General features: G+C 42.4%; 1 long non-coding RNA gene across 1 annotated transcript; it reads right to left on the bottom strand.

Annotated features, from left to right (window-relative positions):
- Window positions 1-232: 232 nt before the first annotated feature.
- LOC117506029 lies at window positions 233-25,432 on the bottom strand. Its single transcript, XR_004559340.1, has 4 exons — window positions 25,414-25,432; window positions 25,236-25,317; window positions 387-477; window positions 233-310 (listed from the first exon to the last, which is right to left on the bottom strand). It is a non-coding gene; the product is annotated as an uncharacterized LOC117506029 (long non-coding RNA).
- Window positions 25,433-26,190: the final 758 nt, after the last annotated feature.

The following is a 26,190-nucleotide window of genomic DNA, read 5'->3' as shown; positions in this document are numbered from 1 at the left end:
AACAGTCTCCAGCTCAATGTGTAAGGGTCTGGACTCTCCACGCGATTCAGTGTGAATGTTTATTTGATGCTGTTGGGGTTGTTTTGGCATCTTTGTGGTAATTTATTCTGGTGATTGGTTTCATTTTTTTTACAATGAACATTTTGAGTTTTTATTGTCTTCTGCGATGTTAGCAATGTGTCGTGTTGTTTATTTTTCCATCACGTGTCCGCAGCGCAGAGTGGTGGTCTTACAGGGATGTAGCTGGCGTTGATGTAGTCAGAGCAGGGGTCATCATCCACATAGGACAGCTTCACCCGCGTCGAGTCATCTGAACACAAGATAAATCAGAGCAGCTATGTCATATGACGTCTGTAAATGAGGAGGGGCATGGCGTTTGCACTCACAGGGCAGAATATTGTTGTAGCGGTTCTTTCCACGGTTCTCAGGCAGCAGGGCTGTGTCCAGAGGCTGGTTCCGGCCAACGTCTTTCAGGTCCTGAGAAGACAACAACGTATCCACTGTAACATCCAATGCAACATCAACGGTTTAGGGCCCTGTTCCACTGGGGAGAGGATTAATTGCGCATGAATTGAGTACACAAAGTACGGGCGTTTGTTGTCGTCCGCAACAAAAATGGCCAAAAATGACAAATGTCCCAGTATGAATTACGGATATATTAATAATATAGTGAATATATGATGAACAATCACAGTTATATAACATGTGTAGTGAGGAAACGGATCCGACACATTGAGATTATCACGGCAGTATTACAGGTGTATTATGAATGCATTTCGGACGTGTTGACAACCCCTGGTATTGTCCTAAATGTGTGTTGCCGCAGATGTCTGACTCTTTGTTCGATCCTGCTGATGATGCCCTCCAGCCTGTTGATCCAGTCTCAGACGAACCCGAACCGAGGCAATACAACTTCCTGCACTCCAAGGGCCTCAACTTCGTACACATCAACATGCGGAACCTTGTTCCAAAGCTGGATGAACTACGCAGGTTGGTGGTGGACACTGAAATAGCCGTGATAGGAGTAACGGAGACATGGCTCGACGCAACAGTGTCAGACGCAGAAGTGGAAATACCTGGTTACCTGCTTACACGTAAAGACAGGAATCGTGAAGGCGGAGGTGTCAGTATTTATGTAAGGAGTGACATTGCTTTCAACCCGCGGAACGACATCAGCGATGATCTAGAGACAGTATAGACTGACATATATCTCCCAAAGACGAAGCCCATCCTCATCGGCGCGTGCTATAGATCACCAAAGCAGACAGACTTTTTCTAATGTTTAGAGGAATCATGCATGAACTGTGACAGCTTCACAGCTAGGGAATGTATTATAATGGGTGACTTCAATGTGGACGTTAGTGCTCCTAAAGCAAAAACCAGTGAACTTCACACTAGCTATAAACTTTTTTTTTTTTTATCGCAGTTTGATTTGTCACAGCTAATTACTGAGCCAACAAGGATTACTCCAACCACAGCAACTGCTCTAGATTTGTTTATTGTATCTGACCGTGCCAAAATATCTCAAACTGGTGTATCAGATTTCACTGTTAGTGATCATCCACTCATTTATTGTACTCGTAAGCTTAAAAAGTCACCAATTAATCAGCATAATGGTATACATATCAGGTCTCTCAAAAATTATAGTAAACAACTGTTTGAAACTTGTCTGTCTGAGGTGGACTGGCAGGAGGTGTATGGTTGTACATCGGTGGATAGGGCATGATATGTATTTAAAAATAAGTTTCTCTCCATCATGGACCAAATAGCACTGCTCAAATATGTTTGCATTAAACAACATACAGATCCCTGGATGACAGGAAAGATCCTGCATCTTATACATCATCCCATGATGAAGAACGTTTCAAAGAAGACATGGCAGGAATTACACACATTAGGGATATACTATCCAGGTAAGCATAAGGAGGGGCAGATCCTGGCCGTTTTGAAGAGCCCACCAATCCCAAAGGACAAGATGGGGACCAGAGAGTGGCTTGTATGGTGGTGTAAACTTCTCAGAGAAGAGTGGAAAAAAGGACAAATCACCACCTTAATAAGCCCCAAGAAAAGTTATGACTCCGTAGTAAAAATGACAGCTGGGTTGTTGGAAGTAGAGACGGTCCTGGTTGATGTTAAAGCAAAATCAGTGTCTGCATATGCTGAGTTTAAGTCCATGGCAGAACGGCTAAAAGGGTTAAGAAGAATGCTTAAGGAACAATATCCTATAATGGAAGATATGAGTGGAAGTCAGATCCTCGATAATGAAGACGAAGGCAAGATAGACTCCCAGGCCGAATCCGAACAAAGTGATGAGGAACACAACCCAGAGGTAGGTGGAGATGAATCGATATCCCTGGGAGGTCCTAATCCTGGGGGAAGTGGTCAAGAATATAAAAGCCTGGACCAGCTCCACACAAGCTTTGACCCAGAGTGGCCAAAACTGCCCCTAGGAAGTGTGAGAGGAACAACCTCAACAGTTAGAAAACAGACAGAACGCCTGGTTGAGCAGGATAAAAGACGAAGAAGCCTTCAGGGAGTGTCTGGACAGATATTCCATCAATCGCCGGAATGTGGGCCCAGAAGCTTGGGACAGCTTAAAGCTGAAGAATGTGTTGCCGGACCGAGTTACCATATTAAAGAGGAAGGGCGTTCGCAGGAGATCTTTAGAAAATCTAAAGCAAAAACCCACCATGTATACACTGAATCTGACTACATGGAGGAATTGGACCCTATGCCCGAAGGAACCAAAAAAATGGTGGCCCAAGACGGAAGACAGGCATATCATTATTTTGGCAGTCCTTGGGATATAGATGGAGATAGTCTCATTGTCTTCACAAATCCCAGACTGAAAATTGCCAACCGAAAATTCCGAGCAAAGCTCAAGGAGCGGGCAGGCAGAGAATACCAAGAAGAGCTTAAGAATATAAAGGGGAGAGATCTGGACGGAAGATCGATGGTGATAACAAGCGCACCACGAATGGCTTATCATGCACTCATACATGTGCCCTTTGAAAGCTACCCAGGGAGAGAAAATCTGATCGAATACATGGAGGAAATGTTGATAACTCTGGGAACAGCTATTGATTTGGCCAAAGAATGCCAGCATCGGCGGGTGGTGATATGTGTGGACAGATTATGATCTGGACATATGACATGGGAAGAGGCAGAAAAGATTGCCATGGCAGCCGTGAACCTATACATGCGTACCCCAGGAGCATGGGGATCAATGAGAGAAATTGTGGTGGTCACTAGCAATGAGCAGGAACAAGATCGAGTGAGAAGGGCACTTGAAGCGGTGAACCTAGGACCAAGTAGAGCAGGTCCAAGGAAGGGTGCAGTTAGAGCTAGTGGAATGGCAACTAGTCCCCCGCTAGTGATGCAGTCCATCCCCACAGATGGACTGCATCACTAGCGAGAAAAGATCAGTTCATGCTGTGGGAGTGCAGCAATTAAGGATTAAAACCCCACGACCAACATTAAAACGAGTTGCAAGTGGGCTCCAGACTATCATATACCCCACAAGCTCCCAATCTCGGATGAAAGAGCCTTTCCAGGCTCCTCCACCGGATAATGGAGAAGAGGATCCTATATTCATTCCTCTACCTGTCGGAGATGCCGAAGCATCCGGGTCACCCCGAAAGTCGGAACAAAACAGGGAGCTTCAACCACGAGACCCACATCCTTCCCATGAATCTGATATGGATGACGACCAGGAAAGAGAGTCTGAAGAGGAGATCAATCCACAAGACTCGAAGAGGATGAACCGCTATCTGTGGTAGGGGAAAGAGAAGTCTCACACCCAGAACAACGAACTGGACGCTACAGAGGACGAAAGAAAGGAGTTGGGGTGTATAATGTGCGTGTAGCATCAGAGAGAATTGCAAGAGATATCAGGGTCAACCCAGTGGAGACCCAAGATAAGCGACAAACCTATGCTCCAGAAGTTGGGCAAACTGGGTATGACATCCCAGAAGAGTGGATTGAGTGACAAGATGAAAAGAAACTCTTGAGGTAACAGCAACTGTTGGAGAGTGGGCTAATATGCTAATGTGGCCCTTCTATCCTACACTGACTGCCTGTAAACAGTTAACAAATAACTTCAGAGTCGCCTATTTAGGCGTGGCCCATGATGTGATGTTGAGAAAACTAAAAACAGCAGCTTTACGCTGGTCACGGCAAGTGTTGAGAGAAATTAATGAAGAAAAAAAAAAAGTAATGGCTTCAGAGGCGCGGGTCACGCATGACCATGCCTACTGGGAGGGGGACAATATCTACACTGATGTGGATGGAGAACCGTACCTGGTGGACACGGGAGCAGAGGTGTCCATGACCCGCAGAAGCCTCGAGACCAAGGGATACCTACTGATCCAGTATGCGAATGCAGCAACGGAGGAAAGACCATTTGGAATATGGAAAGGGGTAGTTTGGATAAAAGGCCCCTTTAATTTGATAACGGTCAAGGATTTGAGAGAATTGCATCGGCCCAAAAGGCTTCGAAATCTAATAAAAAAATTAGTGAAAAAATTACAGGCAAAAGTCATATGAATGGATATGACTCCAATTGGAAAGAGTCCGGTAAGCTGGTACAAAGAAGTGGATGTACCAGCTGTCACAGAAGAAAAGATTGGAGAAAGTGATTTCTCTGAAGCAGGGAAAGAAAAATTGAGGGACATTATCTCCAAAGCTAAAGTAGCACGATTTAAAATGATTGTGGAGATTTGGGGGCTAAATACATTCATGTCATGAAGGAGAGTACATCCACCCGTGCGACAATATCCCTGAACCCTGGAGCGGTTGAGGAAATGGATAAATAGTAAAAGAATTGGAAGCTTTGGGGATCATTCGAGGTGGAATGAATCCGATCACTAACAGCCCCATCCAAGCAGTTAAGAAGCCAGAGTCGGCAGGAGGAGGCTGGAGACCCAGTAATCAACTTCAAGGCTCTCAATCGACGAACAAATAGCCAATAGAGCGAGTTTGATAAATCCCCAAGGAGCACTGAAACGCTCCAAATTAAGAGATACAAATCATGCATTGATCTGGCAAATGGATTCTTTTCCCTGCGATTAGCAAAACAGTCACAAGGGGAAAACAGCATTCACACATAAGGGGAAAAGTTATGTGTGGCAACGACTCCTGCAGGGATACAGAAATTCACACAATGTGTTCCAAGCAGCAGTAATGGAAATATTAAAAGATCTGGGAGGAACAGTCTACATCGATGATGTGTTTATCGCAGATGATGATGAAAATGAACACCTAATGCGGCTGCAAAAGGTGATACAGAAGCTCACAGAAGCGGGATTAAACTCAACTGAGGAAATGTCAGTTTGGACAATTCAAGGTTAACTATTTGGGATGCCAGGTATCATCAGACCTGGGACTCTCAGAAGTATACCGAGAAAAATTGAGTCAGATTAACCACCGCAATCTGAGAATGACCTACAGAAAATATTGGGATTATGTAACTATGTTGAGAGATCACGTTCCACACTATCAGAGATACGTAAAGCCCCTTATGCTCGTCCAAGAAGAAACCTAATGGACAAGAGCAAAAGCCAATGGATTTGGACAGCTAACAGATCAGGATTGGCTTGGAAAAAGCTAAAAGAAAGCCATTCAAGACGCAGTTAAGCTGGAGCCGCGTAGTCTGACTACTTGTCTGCTAGCCGAAATAAGCTGTGAAGAAGAGGATTCGTGGTAAAAGTGAGCAACGAAGGAGGGGTATATGGTAACTTTGTGGAGCTATACTCTGTCTTCGATTGAGAGAAAATATCCACCGGAAGAGAAAAGAACTGGCAGTTCCTGGCTAGATATTGGAGTGCGTTAAAAGAACTTGCACAAGGATCAGGGATAAAAGTTATCAACTCAAAGCCAAGTCCACCGGTTCCTAAGAAAAGGAAACTATTGAGAGTACTAAAGCCACAAATGCCAGATGGGGAAGGTGGGAGGACATCCTGCTAGACCTGAGCTGGAAATTGGGCCAAAACAGTCGGCGACAAAGAAGTTGCCGAAGGAGAGGCAACTCCCTATGGAGCCATACGACTGGACTATGTACACCGATGGGTCGAAGAGGGTACAGACAATATAGCTTATTGGGGCTATATTCTGAAGTATCAAGATAAGAGAAATATCGTCGAAAAGGTCGAACGCCAGGGAGTGCCCAAGCTGGAGAAGTTACAGCAATACTGGAAGGAATCGTGGAGTTAACCAGAGGAGAGTTAAAAAGGGCTAAAGTGGTTACAGACAGTCATTACTGCGCACAAGCCCTGAAAGAGGACTTATCCATTTGGAAGAAAACGGATTTGAGGGAACTAAGGGGAAAGCCTGTAGCTCATATGGATTTGTGGAGGAAAATAGCCGAGTTGAGGCTAACAATGGACTTAGATGTGGTACATCAGAAGGCCCATGTAAAAGAAGGAGCACATTGGAGCGGGAACGAAGAAGTGGACCGCTATGTGCAGCTGAGAAAAGTCGTCGTTGTCGGGATCGAGAAGTGGGAACAGACACCCAAGGGAAGGGTAGTTCCAAAAGAGTCCGTGAAAGAGGTGGTGCTGCCCGTACATGAAGCGCTTGGCCATGCAGGCACCATTCCCACATGGAAGGAGCTGGAGAAGCTGCAACTTTGGATTCCGAGAAACCAAGTCTGCCGAGTCCTCAAAGACTGTGAAGTATGTGGTCGATACAATGCAGGACGACGAGGACAAAGGGTGGATGGTTTCACCATAAAAGAGTACTGTTCCATGGGGATCAGTATGCATGGATGGGCCCCATGGGGGTGACCGGTAAGAAAGGAGAGAAGTATCTGTTGGTGCTTGTGGACTATGTGACTGTTAAGCCTGTGAGAAAAGCCAACGGCAGCAGTGTGATCAGCATGTTGGATCAAGTGTGCTCTAATCTGGGGATACCTAGGGAGCTGAGAACGGACAATGGGACATATTTCCGTAATGCTCAGGTCGACCAGTGGTGCCAGGAAAATGGAGTAATGAGAATTTACTCGCCCCCCATACACCCCTCAAGCAAATGGAGTCGTGGAAAGGGCTATTGGACTGGTTGAAAAACTGGATTGGGAAGAATGCTAACACGAGGGAATGGAGTACTAAGGCCCTGGAAAATTGGACAGGCCCTGAATGACCGCCATCGTGCCGGCAGGCCCACCCCTTCGCAAGAACTGAACCAACGCCCATTTTTGACACCGGAAGTGGGGGCGGAGTCAGACTAAAAGGACGGAGGAACCAGAACCAAAGATCCCATTTAAGGTTGGGCAGAAGGTGTGGGTGAGAGCTCGAGATCACCTAACCAACACTGCTGTTAAACCTAAGTATGAGACCACAGATACAGTAGTGAAGATACTGGACAGCAACACAGTAGAATTGAAGAAGAAGGGAATCCAAGGAGTAGAGCAGCTGAAGCCAACTCCTAACTAGACGAAACCAGGAGCTAAACATGGCCAAAAACACCCAAGATCTTTCACCCTTCGTCAGAGTGGCCACTGTCAATGGGGTGGTTGCCTTAAGAAGAACAAAAATTGACCTCTGGGCAGGCAGAGCCCTGAGAAAACTATATCATGCAAAGAAAGGATTTTTATCTTGTGAAAAGGAGATATTACAATGGAAAAAAGTTGAGAATCACTGTGTGATTTGCCGCGAAGAAGTACCGCTGACGGTCCAATGGTCGGGACCTGGGATTAGAAAACCCCCAATTCCAAGTGGGGCAAAACATGAGTTCAAGCAAATACTTCATAAGCCGGTGAAGTATTTGGATGCACTTGTATGTGGGTTATGCCGACTAGCCCAGTTGCAGTTGCCAAGAATGGTCTTTTACACCCAGTGGGAGATACGTGGAGACGATGTGGATATGCAGGTGTGCTCATGCTATTGGAATGGACATGCGATCGAGTATTGCCTGGTGTGTAAAGCAAAAACTCATATGGGAAGAATTCTGTATGTGGCAAGAGCAGAAGGATGGCAAGTGAGAAGGTTTTTGGACCCCCTGAGGACCTTTCACACCAATGAAGCCTGTTGGGCTAATCCTGCAGCAACAGTTGCACTTGATCAAGCTGAAGGGAATCAAGGCAGCGGTGACGTGAGTCCAACGGCACCAAGTGTCTATTTGATGTTGGAAACAACTAGAGCAGGAGGAAGTGACCAAGCTGCAGGAGGTGGTGAGCGGAAGCCCTCTTTGTTGCATAAGCTATACATCAAAGTTGGTTCCCATGATCCAGAGTATGGGCAAACTTATGACCCTCCAATAGACACAGTGCAAATTCCACTGGTGTTCAGAGTGTATAGCGATCCGGAGCGACCCGGATATCCAAACGTGATGGGAGGACTGACAGATGATCAACAGCAAAAAGCCCAAGAAGAAGGATGGATGGCCCTTGGGAATTGACAACTTGGGCCAAATGATAGAAGAAGTTCTAAAAAACCCAGAAATTCCACTGGAAGATGCAGAAAAGGTGCCACAAGAAAAAGAGGGCAGAGAAACCCTCATGCATTATTTTACCACTGGACTAGATGCCTGGGGAAATAGAGCAGCAAAACCGAAGAAGAAGTCAGCCGAGTACCACGTGACACCCGAAGAATGGGTGAGAAAGAGGAGGATACAATCTTTGGGGGAGTGGCTAGCAGAGCAGGCACTCCTAGTAGGCCGGACCAAACACTTAGGGTGCGGCTCACAGTGCTGGTGGTGCTGGTCCCCTATGTGGGGGTTTACTCTGTCGGGGCACATGTTGACCTCCTGGAGGAACAGCGGCAGTTGTTACACCAACCGAATCAAGGTGAGGAAAAATCAGGAAAGCCTCAGAGTCGCTGGATGCTTCCCTCCATTTTCCGCGGGATAAGCGGCTGTTTGCAAAATGTCGCAAGGACCAGATGTAAATAGAGTACCCATTATTAATAATCGAGGAAGATTTGGACCCTATAAACAATGTGGCATTGGTGCTGAGAAACTATACTTAAATTGGCCAGAAAAAGATTTTGATGAAGAAGATTGGGAACTAGCATCTAAAAGAGATGCCGACTTAACAGAGACAACAGGACAAAAATTACTTGCGGAACGAGTGCTTAGTGAAGAAAGTCTGCGGCATTGGTACATAATAGGACGCCGAAAACTACCCCAATCGGTTCCAAGATGTCCAAACACCTACCCCTGGATATTAAATGTGGTTTACCTACAACTCAAAGACCTGAGATTCACATTGAGATGGGGGATTAATTACGTTGAGCACTCCAAGGAGTCTATGTTGAAATATACCTTAACCAGTGCTTGATCTGGACAACGAGCCCCAACATGCGACGTCAAATGTACAGACGACTGCAAGACCCAAGATATCACGTTTTAGATAATCAGACATTAAATTTGAGAGTAATCGATCAACCTCGGGCCTGTATGAGCCGCCTACCCCCAACGATACCAACAATTTTTGTAATCAAGACTTCTTTTACCTGTACAAAAACGGAGTCTGGAACTGTGTCAAGTAAGGAAGATTCAGCTTCAAATTGAACCTAAGGGTCAAGAGGAGAAGCCTATAGTTCCTCTTTATCTAGCCCTATCACAGACCTGGTATTCTGGAAAACTGTTTTGGCAGCATTGGCAAGATCTATGGAACTATGTACCCCCACATCACTGGCAGAGGATCCCTGAGGGACCCCTTCCTAAACCTGACAGGATAATCGTTATGATGTGGAAGTGGGTGTGGAAAGGAATGGACTCAGAACTTAAGCACCCATCTCCCATCTACACTCATCTCTTTAAGAGACAACAACTACTCCCCATGGTGGTGCATCTTGGCAGATGGCGGAGTGACAACTCACTCTGAATCATGCCGCGGACCTTCAAACTGGATGTAAATAATGTAAATAGTCTACGATCCAGGCATGGAGGACTTACACCATACTTGGAATTACCCTACAAGAAAATATGTTTAAACTGGCCACAAAAGGATTACAAAGAGAAAGGATGGGTGCTGGGAACAGGAGGATACTTTGTAGATAATGATTCGTATAAAAGGACTGCTGACCTTGCAGAGCCTGGATTATACACTCCTCTGTAAGTTATTATGGACAAGGTTGGACAACACTGGTATTGCCCTAGGGTCGGATGGAAGTTTTACCCAATTCCCCGGTGTCCAGACTCATACCCCTGCATCTTGAACGTAGTGCAATGTACAAAAAAGGGGCTACAGGTTTAAAATGAGGTGGGGACCTAATTATGTTGATCCATTACAGGAGTGTATGTGGATATTTGGCTTGGATCTTTCCAGATCTGGATCAGTAGTCCCTATATGTTTAAAAGACTTCAACTACAAGAGGCACGTTCAACTTTCTATTTGATTGAGAACCAAACTTTGCCAATATGCACGACGGTACAGTACCTTGACATCGAGAATAGCGGATGTTTCCCACCTATTAGAAGCAGACGGCAAAACAGAGAACTAGTGGGGCTTTGGCATCCCCCAAGGGCTATACTGATACGACTTAGTATAAAGTCGGGAAGAGAACTATTCCAGAGATTGACTCCTCTGTACTCTGTGATGGTGCAGTATGTCTACAGTGGAATGGCATATCGGGACGCCTATGAAGATATCTTGCACCTACGTAGAGAATTGAATCCTGCACCTTCACAGTGTTTCTACACACCCCAAGGACCACCGCCTGAAATGAAGGAGGTGACAGTCGTCACTTGGAAATGGGCGTGGTGAGGACTAGATATTAGACTCCCATGGCCATCTCCCTTGTTAGTCACCCTTCTGCAGCAACGAGCATCAAGTGTTTCTGTTGGGAGCACGAGACAAACAACAGCACCTAAGATCATCTATCTCCGAGATGGAAGGACCACGGGAAGACAGCGTGATCACCACGCAACCTCAAAGAACCAACGAAAGACCAAGAGAAGAGGAGTTTGGCATAGAAATGCCACTACTGCAACGACCCCAAAAGCTGGAGCCGCTGTCACCAGTACCAAGTGAATTCTACTACGAAAATGTTGGAAGAAAGCAGCAGCAACAAAGCCAGCCACAAAAGAAAAAGTGCCTCCAATGTTGGAGTTGGATGGCTAAAATTACAGCATTGTTAGTCGGCGTTGCTGTACTTCTAGCTATCCTGTACTACTATGGTAGTACGCCCTGGACCTTAACCCATATCAGGGTCCAGTACTCAACAACTAAAACTTTCCAACAGACATGTTGGGGAGTTGAATCAAGAAACATCTACATGATATGGGACCAGAATTCTACAGAGAAATGGGCAAAGATGAAGAACCTAACCCAGCAGATGCTAAAGAATAAGTGGCTGCAATACTTGAACGACAGTGGGTATTTTCCAACCGTCACCACCAATTACAACCTGACCACCGGAGCAGATATCCTTCAAAACCTACAAATAAGGGATCAAGAGGTCATCGTGGTAACCATCTTACGTTTAAAACAAAAAGAGCGAAGAGAAGTAGGCTGCACCTGGATAAGACCTGAACCTGGCGAGCCAGCCTGGTATTGCTTATGGGGATGCAGAGTACTACTAGGCTATCGAGCAGGATATTGGGAAAAAGAAGCTGTTTTTCCAGCATTACCAAGACATGATGTTTGCAGAATGATAATGCCTACCTGGAAACATTGGGGTAATTATAACCTCACCTGTGACAACACCCGCAGCAGAGTGCCGAAAGTGGATACAATATCTACAACAGTCCCTCTGTTGAACAACGCTACCGGCATGGGAGCAGGGATATTATATTCCCAACTAACCGCCATCCCACCAGCAGCATCAGTGGGATCCACAAAGATATCAGCAACACAGGGAAAAACCAAACAACTCCCTACATCGCCAACACAAGATGCCCAGCAAGTATTAGAACCAAAAGTTAAAAGTATTGGTAACGCGGCTAAAAAAAGATGGAAGAAGATTCATGATTATTGTGTAAAAGAAAAAGTAGCAAAATTAGATAGATGTTATTGGAATCGACCTATTGGATGTAAATCTCAAAACTACATGGTGCTTGCACCAGTCATCGATTTGATAGACAGGATTACTTGGAAACAGAAACAAGAGGCAAAACAAGATGAATGGCTTAACGACACCTTTCCGTGGGTCTGGAGCGTTCCACGGATACATTTTGAGGGGAATTTTCCGAAGGGATACACGTGGACTGGGCATAGTTTGCGGGGTCCACATATAGCAAACTTCTATGTGCAAAAACTACCAAAGCCTGATGAGCTAAGGTCAGTACCTCAGGAAGATTTTAGAAAGATTGATCAATGTGTGGTGAATAAAATTTATGAAAACTTACATGAGACAGAATACCATAGTAATTTGGCCGAAGGTTCTGGTAAATCCCCCTGATGTCCCATAGACCAAATTAAGACCGGGAATTGGCTAAGATGGGTATATAACTGTACACAGTTGTTACAGATTCCAACCATTAAGGGGACCCTTCAAGCATGGCAGTAAGAAGTTAGACGTAGTAAGGATGTCACCTGGTGGGGAATGGAGAAATATGAAGTTGAAGATTGGGTATTCCCCTGTTTGGATCAAAGTAATAATTATTGGGTTAAATATCAATACATCGCCACGGTCTACTCCAGAGACAGAGCTACTTGGTCCAGTGTACTCTGGAGACCAAACCCTTATGTTACGCCACGGCCCTGGAAAATGATTTGTAACAGACTTAATACCACATGCACGATAATCCTTGCCCGCCAAAATTGTAGGAATGTTCCCGGCTGGGAAGGATATTGTGACGCTTACTATGACGGCGAGTATGACACTTATGGCCATCAAACAGTTTGGGAGAAGAACAGAGCTGGTGCATGGATAAGAGCTTTTCCACCCAACGTTGGATGTGCCAAGGCTGTCCTGGGACATGGAATGTCGAAAAGGAAGCAGGTCCTAGGCCGCATAGTGCCATTTGTTGGTGATGCTTTGATAATGCTTGAGAAAGGATATGCCTTCAAGAAAAGTCTATGCGAAGGACGAGAAATTGTCAGTTACGAATGGTTGGGACCCAATCGGATTTACAATAATGGTACATGTGAATCGCCTGCAGAACATTGGTTGAGCTGTGGAAAAGGAAGAGGTCGGCATTAATGTTCTTGGTGGGAAAGAACGCAAATAATAGCTGGAGGAATCATCACCACTTTCGCTGCAGAGACCGGAGAAGTCATTAAAGAAGGTCTCGAAGTAGTGACTGGTTGGATTGGACATTTGTTTGGATATCTTTGGCCCTATATGTTAATCATAATAGGACTTATTATTGCTGCAGTGATTGGATATGTTTTGTTAAAAGGAGGTTTCGCAGCCGCCCTGCGCTTGTGTGGGAGGAGCACACAACGCAGTGATATGGAGCCCCTCCTCCGTTAGGGGAGGAGTGATGAAGCCTACAAAGCCCGACGCCGAGACATGCCCTGTTCATTCTGCCTTGGGGGAGTGAAGGAAGAAGAAGCATCTACATAACAGCATACCAACTTAAGGAGATAAGTAAAAAGAATAAGAGAGCACAATGTCCAACAATACTGGCGGCATAAATGACACCATCTTCAAAGTGAGTAGAGTGGAGTTTATTGCACTACTGTTAATATGGCTGCTATACTGCTGTGTCGGCCGTTGGGACTTACGACAACCACTGCGAATAGTAACGCTACTACATGGATGTGTCAGATTGGCGATCATCAATCTGCACTACGGTCAGAGTGACTTAGGGTTGTCTTTATTCATCACTCACGTCCTCGGTCGCTTTAATCTCCAGTTTGACTGTTGGGGAATATGGCAGTACACATCAATTACAATTTGGATGGTGATAGATATGACAGCAATCTTTTACGCCCCGGCAGTGATAGCTGACATTGTGTGTGAGGCCGTGATGACCTTGACCCTGTTGGCGTACATAACTACGTTAACTGGAGCCGTACAACGCAAGAAACCCTGGCTCTACAAACTTGGACTTATCATAATTTGCGGCTTAGGATGGGGAATATTATCAGCTTTATACTGGCTGTCCATGGTTACTCAACTACTCCTGCTGCTATGGTTTACAACCTATGATGCTTGCTTCCCGCATACGGCTCCTTCAGCTACAGCGGGAATGACAACGTCACCACAGTCCCGCTCTCATACGGTGATCATGAGGCATCTCTGGCGTACATCTGAATAATCCCGGCGAACACTTCTGCTTGCTTGCAATATAACAGTTAAAAGACTAATGTTTCCTCTTACACTACAGGGGGATATAAGATGTATTCATTGTCAAGCCACCCTGGAGCAAGCGCTCTACTTTTGGGAGATAACACCGACTCTGTGGTGCCCGACGTGCTACGGCAACAACTTCCCTGTTCAAGTGGCGTGGGGAATAGTGGGACAGAAGGATACTTCTTTTCTGCCCCAGGTACCATCGGAAGCATACTTAAAAATTGAGGTCGAGGCAGAAATGATCTGGCATTCTCTCTTGATTGATCAATTACGAGCTGACACCATAGTGTCTCCAGAGGGATATATGTATTGCCCCGTGTTTACCAAAATGTGGATGTATCCTACGGGAATAAGATTCTCCACAGCTCATCTCGCCGATGGCCGGATCGTGGCCATTGGTCCTTCATTACCACCAGTTCCACGTTCACCTCCACGGCGCACTACAGAGGTTGGGGTGCAAACCGAGGAAATGAACTGGTGTTTGGAGGCCCTTACGCAGGTGTTCCTGGACGAACACCTTCAACAGCCCAAGTCCCAGGATATTCTCGCTGAGGCTTCACCTCGAACGAAGGATACATCATCGCGACCATCTACACCAGTTACATTGTGTTATACACCCATCACCCCCACTTCACCATGCGCACCATCCCTGACGGATTATCATCTCGGGAATATGAGGCAAATCCGCCTCCTTTGGGATTACCATCACAATCACCACTACTGGAAGGGCAGCCTTCTGACGGTGACGGCAATCTACAAGTGGGAGGAGAGGAGTACGTGGTGCTGGATGAGTGTCGTTCAACTCCAGCTCCTCCGGTTCTGTCTCCAATGGTGGATGAAAAAGAAGTGCTCACCCTTCATCCTGTCGATGACGACGAGGATGTTTTTATGGAGGTATAGAGATCGGCGGAGCTTCAAGTCATGGAGGGAGTGTCAGGAAAGATGACTTTAAGCTTGCTCTCAGCTTGTTTTCATCTTGGAGTATAATACGTGCCATAGGATTAATATACATGCTGTTGAATTAAACTGCACAGTTTTTGGTACCTCCCAGGAGTAAGTGAGGTCATGCCGGACTTTTCCATTGCAAATGGGGAGGTCCACGGAATGAACTCGGTGGTGAAGACGAGGGAATATATCTAAAAATGATTCTAACATGACAAGTATGATCAAATGAAGTAGTAATGTGTTAAAATTAAGAGTTGATTAGAAGATGTATTCTACGAATAAGTGAAATGAATGATTATATGAGTTGTTTTTCATAAAGAGTGCAGAGTCAGAGAAAAAGAGGGAGTGAAGAAGATGTCGCAAGTGGGGCAAGAAAAACTGATGTGAAACAACTGACCAAATGATTAAGATGTTGGTAAAATATAAAATCAATCAATCAATCAATCAATCAATTTTTTTATATAGCGCCAAATCACAACAAACAGTTGCCCCAAGGTGCTTTATATTGTAAGGCAAGGCCATACAATAATTATGTAAAACCCCAACGGTCAAAACGACCCCCTGTGAGCAAGCACTTGGCTACAGTGGGAAGGAAAAACTCCCTTTTAACAGGAAGAAACCTCCAGCAGAACCAGGCTCAGGGAGGGGCAGTCTTCTGCTGGGACTGGTTGGGGCTGAGGGAGAGAACCAGGAAAAAGACATGCTGTGGAGAGGAGCAGAGATCAATCACTAATGATTAAATGCAGAGTGGTGCATACAGAGCAAAAAGAGAAAGAAACACTCAGTGCATCATGGGAACCCCCCAGCAGTCTGCTGCTTTAGACGTAGATTGTGGGGGGGTTCCCATGATGCACTGTTTCTTTCTCTTTTTGCTCTGTATGCACCACTCTGCATTTAATCATTAGTGATCGATCTCTGCTCCCCTCCACAGCATGTCTTTTTCCTGGTTCTCTCCCTCAGCCCCAACCAGTCCCAGCAGAAGACTGCCCCTCCCTGAGCCTGGTTCTGCTAGAGGCTTCTTCCTGTTAAAAGGGAGTTTTTCCTTCCCACTGTTGCCAAGTGCTTGCTCATAGGGGGTCGTTTTGACCGTTGGGGTTTTTCATAATTATTGTATGGCCTTGCCTTACAATATGGAGCGCCTTGGGGCAACTGTTTGTTGTGATTTGGCGCTATATAAGAAAAAAGTTGATTGATTGATATAGCAGCATAACTAAGGGATGGTTCAGGGTCACCTGATCCAGCCCTAACTATAAGCTTTAGCAAAAAGGAAAGTTTTAAGCCTAATCTTAAAAGTAGAGAGGGTGTCTGTCTCCCTGATCTGAATTGGGAGCTGGTTCCACAGGAGAGGAGCCTGAAAGCTGAAGGCTCTGCCTCCCATTCTACTCTTACAAACCCTAGGAACTACAAGTAAGCCTGCAGTCTGAGAGCGAAGCGCTCTATTGGGGTGATATGGTACTACGAGGTCCCTAAGATAAGATGGGACCTGATTATTCAAAACCTTATAAGTAAGAAGAAGAATTTTAAATTCTATTCTAGAATTAACAGGAAGCCAATGAAGAGAGGCCAATATGGGTGAGATATGCTCTCTCCTTCTAGTCCCCGTCAGTACTCTAGCTGCAGCATTTTGAATTCACTGAAGGCTTTTTAGGGAACTTTTAGGACAACCTGATAATAATGAATTACAATAGTCCAGCCTAGAGGAAATAAATGCATGACTTAGTTTTTCAGCATCACTCTGAGACAAGACCTTTCTGATTTTAGAGATATTGCGTAAATGCAAAAAAGCAGTCCTACATATTTGTTTAATATGCGCTTTGAATGACATATCCTGATCAAAAATGACTCCAAGATTTCTCACAGTATTACTGGAGGTCAGGGTAATGCCATCCAGAGTAAGGATCTGGTTAGACACCATGTTTCTAAGATTTGTGGGGCCAAGTACAATAACTTCAGTTTTATCTGAGTTTAAAAGCAGGAAATTAGAGGTCATCCATGTCTTTATGTCTGTAAGACAATCCTGCAGTTTAGCTAATTGGTGTGTGTCCTCTGGCTTCATGGATAGATAAAGCTGGGTATCATCTGCGTAACAATGAAAATTTAAGCAATACCGTCTAATAATACTGCCTAAGGGAAGCATGTATAAAGTGAATAAAATTGGTCCTAGCACAGAACCTTGTGGAACTCCATAATTAACTTTAGTCTGTGAAGAAGATTCCCCATTTACATGAACAAATTGTAATCTATTAGACAAATATGATTCAAACCACCGCAGCGCAGTGCCTTTAATACCTATGGCATGCTCTAATCTCTGTAATAAAATTTTATGGTCAACAGTATCAAAAGCAGCACTGAGGTCTAACAGAACAAGCACAGAGATGAGTCCACTGTCCGAGGCCATAAGAAGATCATTTGTAACCTTCACTAATGCTGTTTCTGTACTATGATGAATTCTAAAACCTGACTGAAACTCTTCAAATAGACCATTCCTCTGCAGATGATCAGTTAGCTGTTTTACAACTACCCTTTCAAAAAATGAATAATAAGGAATGAAAATGTTTGTATATGATCATATGAATTGTTTTTATGTGAAACAGAGTTGTAATGAAATGATTGAATATGATTGATGTAATTTTGAAGAAATTATTTAAAAGAATGAATTCTCAGAAAAGCTTAAGTGTTAACAGAAAAGAGGAACTTGAGAAATAAGTTACTGGTAGGGGCTGCGGAGATTTCCAGTAAAGCAGAAGGAGAAGGGAGGAGGTTTTGAGTCAACAGTGTCGCCATGGTAGCCAAGATCATCTGAGGACGACTGGAGTCAGGAACATATATAACTTGTTGAAACACCAGAAAACGGGGTTATTCTTCCAGGGAGAGGTGCTGTTGCCACTACTCCCCTGCTACGAGGAGATCACAAGACTTGACCATCTTGTGAGCATCAATTGGAATCGTGGAGTGAGAGGATTGGAGCCGTGCAGAGTCGTTTGAGAGATATTACGACGCCCACTCAGGCCGTCCAGTTACGGAGTAGCAGAACGATGGAGGATAACCACTGGCCTTAAGTCTGAGTTGACCGTTGGGGTTTTACATAATTATTGTATGGCCTTGCCTTACAATATAAAGCGCCTTGGGGCAACTGTTTGTTGTGATTTGGCGCTATATAAAAAAATTGATTGATTGAATTGATTGAGTGGGGAATGTTCAACGATTTCTCTCTCAAGGAATATCACAGCATACCAGAATGGATTAGATCAACTTGTGGTTGATTGAAGATGGAATAATATCTTATGTGGATTAACTTTGCTGAAGGATCACAATATCGCACAAGGATTGTGGTCAGCCAACAATTAATAGCTGATGAAGAGGAAATCAAGTTCATCGAGCTGGGGACCTTAACCTCGAAAACCTTCCTCCCTCACTCCCAGGAATATTTGTTAAGAAATCAATCCAGTCCCAGTCAAAGCAAGATCAGTCAGAATTATTGTATTATTAAAAAAAAAAAAAAAAATAATAATAATAATAATAACAAATCTCAGCCAATCATTATTTTAATTATATTTGTATTACTGTTGTGAAATCATCAGCATATAACCCATGATGAATATGTTATCGGCCCTTGCAAAACCTGCAATAAAACTCCAAGCATGCAGTCAAAGTGTTAAGGCTCGGACATTGGATTATTGATGCTTCTTAAGGTGTGAAAGTTAAGTTTATTGGGTGTACAACATCAAAGTGCTCTAAAAGGTTAGTCTGGTTTTCAATAAAAATAACACATCCTGGGGACTCGCTGTACGAGTCACTAAATTTAAAATCTAGCAACATTCCAAGAGCCCCGATCCACAAGAGGAGAGCTGCCGTTAACGGGCGTGGCCGGTTCGTATCCTGGTTCCTGAGGAGGCTATTCAACCGGGGTGCGAGATCAACTTCAGCGGGGTGGACGTCCGGATGGAGGCAGTGAGCAGCTAGACGAATCTCCTCGACAGCAGCTTAAATAGCCTTTGTGTAGCCTTGCTGGGTAATACCCGTGGAGACACGAAGGTCAGACCCCAGAGACAGAGAGCTGGTTTTACACAACCACACTCATCTGAGGGTGAGCGTGTGCCATGTATCTAGGTAGTGGGATCGGACACTTCACATTTCTCAAAACAGAGTTGCCAATAACCAGAGTTTGATCCTCGGCGGGTGTGTCTTCGAGTGGGGAAAAACGGTTAGAAATGTGAACGGGTTGGCGGTGTACACGGGGCTTCTGTTTAGGGCTAATCATAGAATGGCTGATTGATAACAAGCTATCTTTACATTTAGGCAAAACAGAGTCAATACTTTTCAGGTCTAAAAATAAACTCTGCAAATCTAATTCCATTCAGGTGCAATGTGCTGGCAATATATTGAATTGTCAAACAAATACCTGGGTGCCAAACTTGATCAATCTCTATCTGGAGCTGGCATTGGTGAAAATGTCACCAGTAAGTCAAATGCCAAATTGAAATTTTTATATAGACAAGCGAGGAATGTCGACCTGAAAACCAAGAAAAGGCTAGTATCGGCACTCATTCAATGTCACTTTGACTATACCAGCACCTCTTGGTACACTGGACTAACCAAGAAATATTGAACTCGGTTGCAGTGTATCCAGAACAAAGTGATTCGGTATCTTTTAAATGCACCGGCCATAAAACATATCGGCGTTCATGAATTCGAACAAGTTGGTATGTTACCAGTGGAGTTGCATGTTCACCAACTGAAACTAAACCAAATGCACAACATCGTTCTTGGAAATGCTCCATCATATTTGGCCCGTCCTTTTGAGCGAACACATAATCTCCACTCAATCGGTACAAGATCCAGTGCCATGTCCTACCAAGTACCCAATGTTAAGTCTCATGGAAAATCTTTGTTTAATTATACAAGTGTTTTGTTATGGAATCAATGACCTAGTCATGTACAGAGTCAAAGGAGCAGGTCTCTTTTTAAACGTCTAGTCAGACAATTTTTATTTGATAACCTCAATGCTGAGGAATCTAGTTCTTTCATATATTATTAATATTTTTGAAATTGTGTACTATTTAGGTACCTTTTAATTTTTTATTCCACTAGTCATAAATTCATATCTTCTCTTTACATTGTTAAAAAAACATGTTTTGTACCTATGTTGATCATGTACTGTATCTGGTTTTTTTTTTTTGTGTAATCCTTTTATTTTAATGTTACTTGTATACAGTATTTGTTAATTGTTATACAATGTACATTTTAATAATAAACAAATCAATCAATCAATAAATAAAATAAGCTCACTCGGGCCTTTCGGCATCACTATTCACACCAACAATACAGCCTCTGGAGCATTTGCTGGACTTGGACAAGTTGATCACAGAGTTAATGTTCATTTTGTCATGTGAGGGTTAACTGTTCATGAGTTTGGGGAGTGGGAGGGGGGAAGCCGCTCAGGGTGTGAGACGGTGTTTTTTTTTTTTTTTTGAGCAGTGTTGCCAAATGTACGATAATTATCATTTTTGTACGATAGTTTTGCCCTCTGTACGATCAATAATGGGAAAAAATCCAAAATGTACGATAATTTCAGTTGGTTGCCCAAACGCATCTCTCTCTGACACCCAAGAATCATTTTGCAGGTGTTGCACTCAGGCGGCATCAAAGACACAACGGTTTTGGCCGCCGGGACAGAGTCATCTGAAAGCCCGCCCCCTCTCCATACAAAGTGCCCCTCCCTCCCTGGGCCCAAGACAACTGACCTTTTTTTTTTTTTTTTACAAAACTTTATTTCAACAAATGCAATAACAAACGAACAAAACACAAGAGCAAAGAGATACACAAGAAAAATATAAAAAAGTTCAAGTTCCTTATGGAGGTGTCAACATTTTTTGTGTTCAACAAAATAGTTTGTTTTCACTTCACGCTTTCTTTACATTTGTTACTTTTTTATGATTGAGAAGTTGTGCAACACAGTGCATTTTTTTTTAAAGATTAACGATAAACACACAAAGTACAAAGGTATGCCAGAGGTCAACGAATAAAGAAAAACATGAATAAATATGTAGACTGTTTTGGCTGCACATGCACACACACACACACACACACACACACACACACACACACACACACACACACACACACACACACACACACACACACACACACACACACACACACACACACACACACACACACACACACACACACACAACTTTTGAGCCTACCAGCTAGTCTGGTAAGTAACATGTTTGTGTCCCTTCACAGAAAAAAAAAAAAATCTTTCTACTCTGGTAGTGCATTTGCGTTGTTTTTGTGTCATAGTTTCCTCATTACTATAGGGTTATTATGAATTACTGTTTAAAAATGTGACATAAAATTCTTTGGAAATTAAAAAAAAAACCCTAAAATAGCTACGTTGTATGCGTTTTGTTTGTGTACGATAATTTCTCCCAAAATACGATAATTTTGAGGTTTTGGTACAACAGTTGCATATTTCCTATCTGGCAACACTGTTTTTGAGAGTTTCACAGAAAACAGACGTCAGCGTGAGTTGTGGCTGAACAGCAACTCTTCCTTTTATTGGTGTTAAATAAAAGTCCTGGATTGCAGCAGCTACGTCTTTGTGGATCTACACAGCCGGACTGGCACTGACTGGTAGGTATGTTGATTTCTGCCACACTTTGGCTTTACATGACGTGTTTGTTATACATTCACAGATTGTCCACAAATCAACTGCAAAGCAGATCTAATAAAATGCTTTATTTCTGGCCAATCTGTATGCATTTGCTACAACATATTTTAGTTTGTGATGTGGAGATGATGGGCTCAATATATATCTGTTTGACACACTGTCCCAGTCCGCTGCCAAGCCGCAAATCCCCTTCAGTTGCAGATATCAGCAGTTAACGGCAGATATACAGCGCATAGAGTGAGTATGTATTGTGTATGAATTGACTATATATGGAGTATGTGAGGCGGATGTTATCAGCACATGCGTGCCTCTGTGGATGATCACGGACGTGTTCGGATGACGGCCAACTCATACAGGCATGTTACACAGATAGTGCAAAAGTTTGGCAAATATGGGCCAATTTTGTGTGCAATCGATATGCAAATCCTCCTAAATGCCAGTTGGACAGGCCCCTAAAATCAAGTTAACTTAAAAAAGAAACAAACTAACTTGCACCCTGAGATCTCGTTAACCTCAACACATTAATTACATTTACCTTTACATTTATTAGTGCACAGTGAGTCACAGCTACAGTTTGAATATAACCACACAAAAAAAACAAGCAGATAAACGACGGCAATAAGAGCAACCACAACACAATCACAGAAAACTATTAACCAGTGCTGACCACAGGAAACTGTCCTGAAGACATCACAAATCACAGAAATATGCAGGGTAACAAGAGGGAGAAGATATAATGAGGAAATGTTTACGAGAGCTAAAACTCCTTACATCTAGTACCTTCTGAACAGAGTGTGACACATTTAACTCTATGCAGAGTGTGACAGATATAAATCTATGTAGAGTCTGACAGATATAAATCTATGTAGAGTCTGACAGATATAAATCTATGCAGAATGTGACAGATATAAATCTATGCAGAGTGTGACAGATATAAATCTATGCAGAGTGTGACAGATATAAATCTATGTAGAGTGTGACAGATATAAATCTATGCAGAATGTGACAGATATAAATCTATGCAGAGTCTGACAGATATAAATCTATGCAGAGTCTGACAGATATAAATCTATGCAGAGTGTGACAGATATAAATCTATGCAGAGTGTGACAGATATAAATCTATGCAGAGTGTGACAGATATAAATCTATGCAGAGTCTGACAGATATAAATCTATGCAGAGTCTGACAGATATAAATCTATGCAGAGTCTGACAGATATAAATCTATGCAGAGTCTGACAGATATAAATCTATGCAGAGTGTGACAGATATAAATCTATGCAGAGTCTGACAGATATAAATCTATGCAGAGTCTGACAGATATAAATCTATGCAGAGTCTGACAGATATAAATCTATGCAGAGTGTGACAGATATAAATCTATGCAGAGTCTGACAGATATAAATCTATGCAGAGTGTGACAGATATAAATCTATGCAGAGTGTGACAGATATAAATCTATGCAGAGTGTGACAGATATAAATCTATGCAGAGTCTGACAGATATAAATCTATGTAGAGTCTGACAGATATAAATCTATGTAGAGTCTGACAGATATAAATCTATGTAGAGTGTGACAGATATAAATCTATGTAGAGTGTGACAGATATAAATCTATGTAGAGTGTGACAGATATAAATCTATGCAGAGTGTGACAGATATAAATCTATGCAGAGTCTGACAGATATAAATCTATGTAGAGTCTGACAGATATAAATCTATGTAGAGTCTGACAGATATAAATCTATGTAGAGTCTGACAGATATAAATCTATGTAGAGTCTGACAGATATAAATCTATGTAGAGTGTGACAGATATAAATCTATGCAGAGTGTGACAGATATAAATCTATGCAGAGTCTGACAGATATAAATCTATGTAGAGTCTGACAGATATAAATCTATGTAGAGTGTGACAGATATAAATCTATGTAGAGTCTGACAGATATAAATCTATGTAGAGTCTGACAGATATAAATCTATGTAGAGTGTGACAGATATAAATCTATGTAGAGTCTGACAGATATAAATCTATGTAGAGTGTGACAGATATAAATCTATGCAGAGTGTGACAGATATAAATCTATGTAGAGTCTGACAGATATAAATCTATGCAGAGTGTGACAGATATAAATCTATGTAGAGTCTGACAGATATAAATCTATGCAGAGTGTGACAGATATAAATCTATGTAGAGTCTGACAGATATAAATCTATGTAGAGTCTGACAGATATAAATCTATGTAGAGTGTGACAGATATAAATCTATGCAGAGTGTGACAGATATAAATCTATGTAGAGTGTGACAGATATAAATCTATGCAGAGTCTGACAGATATAAATCTATGTAGAGTCTGACAGATATAAATCTATGTAGAGTGTGACAGATATAAATCTATGCAGAGTGTGACAGATATAAATCTATGCAGAGTCTGACAGATATAAATCTATGTAGAGTCTGACAGATATAAATCTATGCAGAGTCTGACAGATATAAATCTATGCAGAGTCTGACAGATATAAATCTATGCAGAGTCTGACAGATATAAATCTATGTAGAGTCTGACAGATATAAATCTATGTAGAGTGTGACAGATATAAATCTATGCAGAGTGTGACAGATATAAATCTATGCAGAGTCTGACAGATATAAATCTATGTAGAGTCTGACAGATATAAATCTATGCAGAGTCTGACAGATATAAATCTATGTAGAGTCTGACAGATATAAATCTATGTAGAGTCTGACAGATACAGTTGTGCTCAAAAGTTTACATACCCTGGCAGAATTTTTGTTTGTTTTTTTTTGGCCATTTTTCAGAGAATATGAATGACAACAAAAAACTTTTTTTCCTCATTGTTAGTGGTTGTGTGAAGCCATTTATTGGAAAACAACTGTGTTTCCTGTTTTGAAATCATAATGACAACACAAACTATCCAAATGGTCCTGATCCAAAGTTTCCATCCCCCTGTTCTTAATACTGTGTGTTGCCCTCTTTAACATCACTGACAGCTTGGAGTCAAAATGCAAATTTTACACTGTGTACAATTCCTCCAATCACAGCCACATAAGCCCATAACTTCTTCTGGGTTGTCTTGGTGGCTTTCCTCACTTTTCTCCTTCGTGCACAGTCAGTTTTTCAGAACTGTCTACTCCATGCAGATTCACCAAAAAGTGTCATCTTGTTTGTATTTCTTTGTAATTAATGTAAATAAAGTCTGAAACATACTCAGCTTCATCATCAGAGAGCCTCGTCCACAACCACCACAAAAGACTCAAAAGCTGTCAGTGATGTTAAAGGGGGCAACACACAGTATTAAGAACAGCGGGATGGAAACTTTTGGGTACAACTGTGTCACTCTGGAAAGTTTTGTGTTTGAAGGTTTTCAGTGTCCTGATCTTCTTGATTTGGATTCTTCCAAACTGGACTCACCTCATATTCCTCTGACAGCAGGTAGTTGGAGTCAGCGTGTAGTTTGGCGTAATGAGACTCAAAGTTGATGATTTTGATGGGACTGCAGGCCACAGACAACACATTTAAACACACAAAATACACAAAACAACAACCACGAAAGCAAACATAAAATTACAAGTGTGTTTAATTTTATTACCTGGAAATACGGAGATTCCTGGAAATGAGAGAGAGATGTTAGTAACAGTGTGTGACGTCACGTATCAGTGTTATTGTGAGTTATTGTGTGTCTTATAAGTGTTATTGTGAGTTATTGTGTGTCTTATAAGTGTTATTGTGAGTTATTGTGTGTCTTATAAGTGTCATTGTGAGTTATTGTGTGTCTTATAAGTGTTATTGTGAGTTATTGTGTGTCTTATAAGTGTCATTGTGAGTTATTGTGTGTCTTATAAGTGTTATTGTGAGTTATTGTGTGTCTTATAAGTGTCATTGTGAGTTATTGTGTGTCTTATAAGTGTCATTGTGAGTTATTGTGTGTCTTATAAGTGTCATTGTGAGTTATTGTGTGTCTTATAAGTGTTATTGTGAGTTATTGTGTGTCTTATAAGTGTCATTGTGAGTTATTGTGTGTCTTATAAGTGTTATTGTGAGTTATTGTGTGTCTTATAAGTGTTATTGTGAGTTATTGTGTGTCTTATAAGTGTCATTGTGAGTTATTGTGTGTCTTATAAGTGTCATTGTGAGTTATTGTGTCTTATAAGTGTCATTGTGAGTTATTGTGTGTCTTATAAGTGTCATTGTGAGTTATTGTGTCTTATAAGTGTCATTGTGAGTTATTGTGTCTTATAAGTGTCATTGTGAGTTATTGTGTCTTATAAGTGTCATTGTGAGTTATTGTGTCTTATAAGTGTCATTGTGAGTTATTGTGTGTCTTATAAGTGTCATTGTGAGTTATTGTGTGTCTTATAAGTGTCAT

This window comes from Thalassophryne amazonica, unplaced genomic scaffold (assembly GCF_902500255.1).
Source record: "Thalassophryne amazonica unplaced genomic scaffold, fThaAma1.1, whole genome shotgun sequence".
Lineage (NCBI taxonomy): Eukaryota > Metazoa > Chordata > Actinopteri > Batrachoidiformes > Batrachoididae > Thalassophryne > Thalassophryne amazonica.
The sequence above is the reverse complement of the archived record's forward strand: the minus strand, read 5'-3'. Positions and strand labels throughout refer to the sequence as shown.